Genomic DNA, 8,891 nt, shown 5'->3' with positions numbered 1-8,891 from the left:
AGCTACATTGTCTGGTTTAACGGAATCAAGATTAGCATTATTTAGTAAAACAGGTTCATCAACTCTGGGCATAGGGGACCCTTCATAGTTTGAACCACTCCTTAGAGTAATTGCGTAGGCTTGATCTGTAGGCCTAGTTGGTTGTGCTGGCAGAGCTCCCTGTTGGCGGGCTTGTAGAGTAGCGGAAAGTTGCGCAATTTGATTATCTACAATTTTATTGTGCGCCAGGATTGAATCAATTTGCGCATCTCTACTCTCCATATGCTTCTGCATATTAACCAACATCGCTCTAATTTCCACCAAAGAAGGGTCAGAAGATGAGGAGGGTTGTTGTGGTTGGCTCTTCTGGCCAGCATTGGGATGGTAATATTTCTGCTATTGTTGCTGTGGCGCCTGTGGTTCTTGTGGTGGTGGATTTTGAACATTAGTACTCCGGTAAGAAAGGTACGGGTGATTCCGGTACCCAGGATTGTAGGTGTTGGAGTATGGGTTATTCTGCCTATAAGCTTAAAAGGCATTAACTTGCTCCACGGAACTCCTGCAATCTTGTTCCCAATGACCTATAATTCCACAATTTTCACAGAAAGCCTCATTAGCATTATTATTAATTGCAGAAACATTAGCTATATTGGCAGTGCTAAGATTATCTAATTTTTAGCAGATAGAGGTCAATTGAGCTTGCAAAAAGGATAAATAGTCAACACTATGCTTCCCCTTGTTAGCAAATCCTCTAGGATTCCCATATTGGGAATTATGTATCGCCATATCTTCAATAACCTGACATGCATCATCAACATTAAGATTCATAAATCTCCCACTAGCTGCAGAATCTAAAATTATTCTAGATGAATTTCCAATGCCATTGTAAAAGGCTTGGATTAACTGCCATTGTGCTAAATTATGATGGGGGCATTCTCTTTGTAGGTCCTTGAACCTCTCCCAAGCCTTATATAAAGATTCATCGGCTTCTTGGGCAAAGTTCTGAATTGCACTCCGTAGTACGACTGTTCTCTTTGCAGGATAATATTTGTTATAAAAATTCAAAACAAGAGTTTCCCAGTCAGTTATACCAAGTGCATTTCTATTTAGGCCATTAAACCACAATTTAGCTTTTCCAGTTAAAGAGAAGGGAAAGAGAATCTTCCTAATTTGGTCTTGTGTGACCCCGGCTTGCCTGATGGTATTGCAATACTGACAATAGTCGGCAATGTGAAGATTTGGGTCTTCACCCTTAGCTCCACTGAATTGCTTCCTCTCTATCATCGTTATAAATTGGGGTTTAATCCAAAATTGTACCCCATCAAGAGCCGGAGAGGGAGTGAGATGTGGAAAATCTGTAAGCTTGGGTTGTGAGTAATCATTAAGCTTCTTTGGAGCCGTCATCTCTGGTTCTGGATCTGATGATACCTCTGAATTGCTAGAACCAGTTGGAGGATCTCGGTGATTATTATTATCACCAGAGTCCGCCAGGATTTGCTTGTAAAGGTTTTTCTATCTATGGAAGGAACGTTCGATCTCAGGATCGAATGGGATGTACCCTGATCTGGAACACTTGGGCATAAAAAAAAACTAAAAGCAAATGTGGGATTTGCCTCAAAGAACTAACGTTATCTGAGACAAAAAGAAATAACCTAGACTACAAAAAAATAATCAAAAATAAAAAATAAAACCGTTTCCCCGGCAACGGCGCCAAATTTTGACAGGGTAAAGTTGTATCCCCAAATCAAAAGTAATTCCTAAATCCTCTAACTAATGTAGATAGGGAAGTAGGGTCGAATCTACAGAGAAATGAGTCTTTCTATTCCTAATTAACTAATATAATCTAGATTATAAAGTAACCAATATGTGAATTTGAATATAAACTACGAAGATTAAGAACAAAGAGAAAATAATATATAAGAGGATCTAGGGCATAGGTTCACCAATAAATAATATTCTAGGGTAGAATATAATAATCATTCATCAATGCATACATTAATCAGATTATAAAGGGCTTTCGCTACGTATTATAATCACACAATTAATTTACCGGTATTAAATCTCATCTTTCGAATCTCGACTTAACCATTTATAAATTAACCTGCCTATTGAAACTAGACCTAAAAATCAATTCTCATCTGTCGAATCTCGAATCAATATTGTCAAACTCATGCATAAAAGATCAGGCCTAATCTAGTCACAGAGCATTAAATCAATCAATAGGAAATTAATCTAGCATTGACAATCAACAACAATAAATTACCCCTTCATATTATTTATGGATCCCCACAAACCCTAGAAATAGAACTAATCACACATAATAGGAACTAAACTAATCAAAGCAATAAAACAAGACATGATCAAGGGAATAAAGTAAACAACTAAGATTAAGAGAAGAGAAATAGTTACCAAAATAAATCTGGAATTAAGAATAAATTAAGAACCAAAGTATATGAGAGACAAAACTAATCTAAAAGCTAAGTAGAGAGAGAAAATCTAAGAGTAATAATTAATAGAGTAAAGAAGAAAGTAAAGAGAGAGATCCTAAAATCGTTTTACGGAGAAGTATTTATACTCCGTACAAATCCTAAACTAAAACAAACTTAAACCTCGAAATTAACTCCTAATAATAACACGCGCCCGATCGGGCGCGCCTTTTTGCTCTTCAGTACGCTTCTCGCACCCGGCCGGGCGCGTCACCGGGCGCTGACCTTTGCTTCTCTCGCCCGGCTGGGCGTGCCTACGGGCGCCAGCCTTTTTGGCCGGGCGGCTCTCTTGGGCCACTATTTGGACTACGATTGGGCTCCAATTCTTCGGGCCAATCTGGGTTTCCTCTTCGGGTCTTGAATACTCGGTCCAAATGCCCCGGTATCACACATACCGAGCCCTTAATCACCGGTTCGATGGCTCTAAACGCCCCTGGGCTACAAAAACTGGTCGTGCTTCTCCAGTGCTCGTATTTGCTCTATAATATCTCGAGAAAAGGCTCCAAAAGTGAAAATCCCTGCAAAAGTCAACAAAATCTACGAAAACACTAGAAAACACCAATTAGTAATAAAAGTGGCTCTAAAGAGCCAAAAACACTACTAATTATGACCAAGGGACGGGGGTAAAATACTATATAAAATAGACACATCATGTGCCGTTCTCAAGGTGGATCGGGTGGTAGTGGAGAAGGCTCACGTTCTTGCTACAATAGCGAACTCTAGTTTATCCTCCTTTAATTTTGTCTATTAGTTTTTCTATTCTGTATAAGCTCATGTCAAAAAAAAAAAAAAAAAAAAAAAAACATGTTGTAGGTCTTAATTTATAGTTTCCTTAATTATTTATTTAATTAAAGATATACTCTTTCTCTTTTGATAATACTAGGGTAGCCAAAGTGCGCGTTGCTCGCAGGGTGGTCAGCCCTTTCGGCTTAATTTTTCTTGGCTTGTGTTTGCACTTGACATGGAGTTAATGGACTTATATATGAATATCTCTCCGTTGCTTAACTTTAATTTTTCTTGGCTTGTGTTTGCATTTCACATTAAGTTAGCGTCCGCTACCGAGGGCTCTTGTCTTTAATGTTGTAGGATATTCTGGGAAATCTGATACAATAGGCTGCACCCTTATTTAAGTAGTTAGTTAAAAAAAAGAAAAGAAAAAAAACGTGCTAAGACTTTATACACAAGAATTTACGATACTAATATATCCTTTGCGTTCATTGACCTAAGCTAATTGGAAACAATGTACAACATATAGCAGTACAGGGTACATCTTCATAATTCATAGTAGTGACAATAATATATAATAGTATACAAATACACATGATTTCACAATGCTCAAAAGTAAAAAAAAAAATGAGCTTGGATAAAATGCTTCTAACAATTTGGTTTGACATTAAAATAAGCACTATGCTGCCCCATAATCCCCTTGATAATTCCCTTGAATCCCGTCTTGCTTTCTTCCCCTTTTCACCGTAGTCAGTTTGGTTTTCTTTCATTCTAGTACATTTACTTCGGCACAATCATAGATTAATTTCATTGTCCGTGTGTGTGTGTGTGTGTGTGTGTATATATATATATATATATATATATATATATATATATATATATATATATATATATATATATATATATATATATATATATAAACTCCCACATAAAACAACTTTTCGTTATCCAATGACTAATGTTGTCATGTAATTAAACCAAAACCCCCATTAAATTTAATATAGAAAATTTTAAACTTTATTATTCCATTTTTCATTTTATTTTTAATTAATTGATGGGTCTTAAGAAAAATTATAAAATTACACATGGGGGGTAAGAAGGTAAACAAACATTTTGAGGGGTAATAGTCCGTGTACTATTCATAAGACAATTGTGGACCTGGTCCATATTAATTTATTGTGGACCGCTAACATTATAGACAAGTGGACTATGGTTTTTTATTAATTAAAAAAATACTATATTAAAATAAACGTTATTATGTTGAAATAAAAGTCATTGTGGTATTATAAAGGCAATAACATGTTAGTTTTTTTAATGAATATTTTTATATACGGGTCAACATAAAGTCGTATATCAGATTCACAATAATATTAAAGGCCACACAAGTTCTAATAAAGGTTACTATATTAAAATTAGAGTCACTATATTCAATATATATAATATCCAATGCGTGCGTATTAACCTCAGGTTGGCAATAATATTATTATGAATCAGATCCACACAAGTTTTTTTTTCCTAATATTTAATACTATCTATACTTATTATTTTTTAAAAATATAAACCATCATACCCATCACGCCACATGTAAACTATTTTTTTCCACCAATGCCATATTTCTCTTCACCTTTTCATTAAATCCCCTTTCTTAGAAAGATTTCCTTAAATAATGTTAAATTAATTCTCTATATAAGTCGATTTAAAAACTATTTCCCACAATACCGTCCACGTAGAATCGGTTCCTAGGTTTGGAACTTAGCAGTAAAGAACAACTAATACCATTAGAGGTTCTTTTCATAGAACCTTTACTTTAGCTTTCACTAGCGGCTCTTTATATAGAACTGCTAATGGTATTAGAGGTTTTACGTAAAGAGGTTTTATGCATAGAACCTTTACTTTAGCTTTCACTAGCGGCTCTTTATATAGAAATGTTAATGGTATTAAGTTCTACATAAAGAACCGATAATACCAATAGAGGTTCTATGCATAGAACCTCTATAACCTCTAATATCATTAGACATTCTATATTAGTTAAAATCGCCAACAACATTAGCAATTTTATACTTGCAAATACCGAACCTTGAAACTGAGCCTACGTGGACGGTATTGTGGGATATAGTTTTTAAACCAATTGATATAAGGAATTAGTTTATATTATTATATTATTTTGGGAAATCACTCCCTTTCTCATATTTAAAAAAAAAAAAAAAAAAAAAAAAAAAACTAGCTTTAATTCCATACATGTATGAATTGAATACTCCTTCCGTTTCTCTTTGTTAGTCCCATCACTAGTACAAAACTAACCTCAAGTAACACCCAAAAAGTGTTACATAAAGTGATAAAAATGTTATTATAGACAATAGGTAACACTTTATTGGGTGATACTTCCGCCCATGTTACCTTAGGTCTTATGTAACACTTTGAGTAACGTATGGTAACACTTTCAAAAGTGTTACTCTAAACATTCTTATGTAACACTTTTTATATTATTAGTATCATTTTTAAAGTGTTACTTTTTATTTCTTATGTAACACTTACTTATCTTTAGTAACATATTTCAATCATATAGTATCACTTTATCTAACATTATATATCACTTTTATGAACTAATATAACACTTAGTTAATTATTAGGTAACATTTTTCGTTCATCTTTTAACATATAGTAACACTTTATTCGACATTATGTATCACTTTTACAAACTAATGTAACACCTTATCAGTTAATAGGTAACATAAATTTATTATTATTATTATTTTTATTATTACTATTACTATTACTATTATTATTATTATTATTATTATTATTATTATTATTATTTATTATTATTATTATTATTATTATTATTATTATTATTATTATATAAAAATAATATTAATATGTACAACAATTATGAATGAGAAATTAACAAATATGATATACAACAATTTGGATTAAAATAATCCACAAACGCCAATTTTAATGTTTGACCAAACAATATAATAATCAAACACAAAGAAAATCAACTTTGATCTCTAGCTTGAAAAGTGACAAAATAAGAAAAACTTCTAAATTTCAAAAAACATTCAGCAATAGCAGTAAATAACATTAATAACAGCAGATAGCAGCAGCTAGCTAGCAAAACGGGCAGCAACGGTAACGGAAGCTACAGCAACATTATGTAGCAGCAACTAGTGGTAGCAGACAACAATGGCAGCAGCCAGCTATAATAGACAGCAATGGCAGCAAATAAACAACAGTAGCAGCAAAAAAAAAACAACAGCAAAACAGCAGTAGCAACATCAATACAGCAGTAGCAGCAACAAAATAGCGGTAGCAGCAGCAAAACAATGGTAACAGCAAGTTCTTCTTGTAGCATCATCACTTGCTCTCCCAATTCTTCATCTTGATCCATTTGATCCTATGTGTGAAAGCATCATATATCAAATAACTAGAACAAAAATGGAATAATGCATAATAAGTCAGTGCTTTTTAAAAAAGAATATATTAACTATTACCTCATTTTGCTCTTGTTCATTAGACTTTTAGAGTGTACATTGGAAAAATCTGATTGTAATACCCCATATAAGGTTTTGAAAATTTTCCTCTATTTTCTAAGATTCCAACACTTTTATCCCAACAGATTAGGAAGGAAGAGAAAGCCTTTAATCAGAGACACGTCGAGTGAAAGAACATGTAAGGGCCCTATTGTTTTGCAATTAGATTATAATTTGGCAGCATACATAAAATCTCAAAAGCCATGATACAATACAACTCAAAACAAAACAAAATGAAACACATATATGGACAATCAACTATACATACCTGGCTATCATAAATGTAAAATAAGTTGTGCAATGAAGATTCAATAAGAGTATTGAGCCAGATAAGAAGGATAACAGATCACCAAGACCTTGAGAATGTTGTTCCTATGTTGCTTGTCATTCAAGCCCTTTTTCCACACTAGATGACAACAAATTAAAGGTTTCACCTGGGACAATTGAAAGGAAATTTTTTTGCTAGCCAGATACAACTAGTCTTCTCCTTGTTGAAACAAACATGAAGTAGTGACGAATTTATAAGCACAATGTTCAGGGAGTGATATCACAAGTTCTATTAGCACTTCAGCTTCTAACCTAAGAAGATTGGAAGCAGCTACCTGGCTTTAACAACTTAAGATGTTACCAACTTGACAAGAGCCATAGCAAGTAAACAATTTGATGTTATAAACGAGGACCTTTGGTTGCTAGTGTATGGTATATATAATTTAAATAGAAAGAGACATTAAATCAAAATAAGCTAATAGGTATTTTACGTCATTAGTGCAAATCTTATGTGAAATTACCTGTACAAAATTTTGATTATTCTTTATATTATAATTCACCAGTTCCATATAATTGGTCTAATCTTTAGCATTTGGTCTCTCACTAACTCACATTTAGACAATCAATATTAAAAGTCTTTATTTCTTACATGGAATAATACATTATATTGAAATTTTACAAGGTAACCTTGATGTTAAGCGAAGTGGTAAAAGTGACCTTGAGTTTTTACAAATAAGCTTAGGTTATGGATTTCTTTAAATGATGACAGATAAATAACACAGTAAGTAATCCTCTTCCGTATTCTTGGTCTTCTTAAAGCTAAATAAAAAGGTTATATACTTGCATTCATCACTCCCTTCAACTAAACCTTTCAACCACCCTCTCCCCCCCTCCACATTTCCCCTCCCCCAACATTATAAATTATGCAAAGTGCAAACCTTGTACTAGAGTTTGTGAGGGAATTAAAATGCGTGTGTCGAGACATAAGAGAGAATATAACAAAAGATAGCAGCAATAGCAAGTAGAAACATCACGACTTGCAACAACTTAATAATTGAACTTCCTTAACCTTCTAAATAATCACACTCATTCAAACTTTAGTCATTGCATAACGCGTATAAGTTATAAGTACCACTTTACAGAAAAGTAAGACAATAATGCTAAAATGCTAGTCCATGTAGGCATGAGAAAGAGATTTAGAGATACAAATAGTATTAAAACTAAGTTTTCATAATTAAAGCTTGGAAAATGTGGCAACCAATGGTCCGATGCAATATTCACATGTTTCTTACAAAAGTACTCCGTAACTACTAGTAAAAGAGAAGTGTCGGGATGATGAAAACTAAACCCAATTCCATAATTAGAGCTTAAAAAAAAAGGAAAACCTTGCTAGGAGTGGTCAGTGTTGGTTTTGGCAGTAGCAGGAATAGCAACAGTAGTATGAATATTAAACACCATTCCTCCGATTATAATTGGTATTGCCCTGAATTTTTGCACATCTTTCACTCACAATTACTTGGATTCTCGACAAGCTTATGAAGAATCACTTCAAAAAAGAAAATATTTTAAATTAAATTAGATAGATTAGTCAACAAAGATCAATTTACAAGGTTAATCAAATGCGCAATAATGAAAATATTAAAATTAAAGTTAAAGTAGAAAAAACAAAAATCCCAAACTCATCTAAATACTTCCACCAATTCTAATGCATGCAAATTAAAATTTAGTATAAAAATAATGAAATTAAACTTGTTAATAGGCAAATTCAACATCAAAATTAGAAATTGAAATCCTAACTTTAAGGAGGCCAGAAGGTAGCAATAGATGCCTTTGAAGGTAGGAATCGCTGGCACGAGTTGTTGTGTACGTCTTCAAGTTGGAGCTGCAACGGAGGGAGGCT

The 8,891-nt window shown here is 33.4% G+C and overlaps 1 non-coding gene across 1 annotated transcript; it reads left to right on the top strand.

Annotated features, from left to right (window-relative positions):
- Nucleotides 1–895: 895 nt before the first annotated feature.
- On the top strand, nt 896–1,002 carry LOC145625982 (small nucleolar RNA R71). The gene has a single exon (XR_014110871.1). It is a non-coding gene; the product is annotated as a small nucleolar RNA R71 (small nucleolar RNA).
- The last annotated feature ends 7,889 nt before the right edge of the window (nt 1,003–8,891 follow it).

Source organism: Chenopodium album, chromosome 3, assembly GCF_948465745.1.
Source record: "Chenopodium album chromosome 3, dcCheAlbu1.1, whole genome shotgun sequence".
In the NCBI taxonomy this organism is placed as follows: Eukaryota; Viridiplantae; Streptophyta; class Magnoliopsida; order Caryophyllales; family Amaranthaceae; genus Chenopodium; species Chenopodium album.
This window is presented reverse-complemented; position numbering and strand designations above follow the sequence as displayed.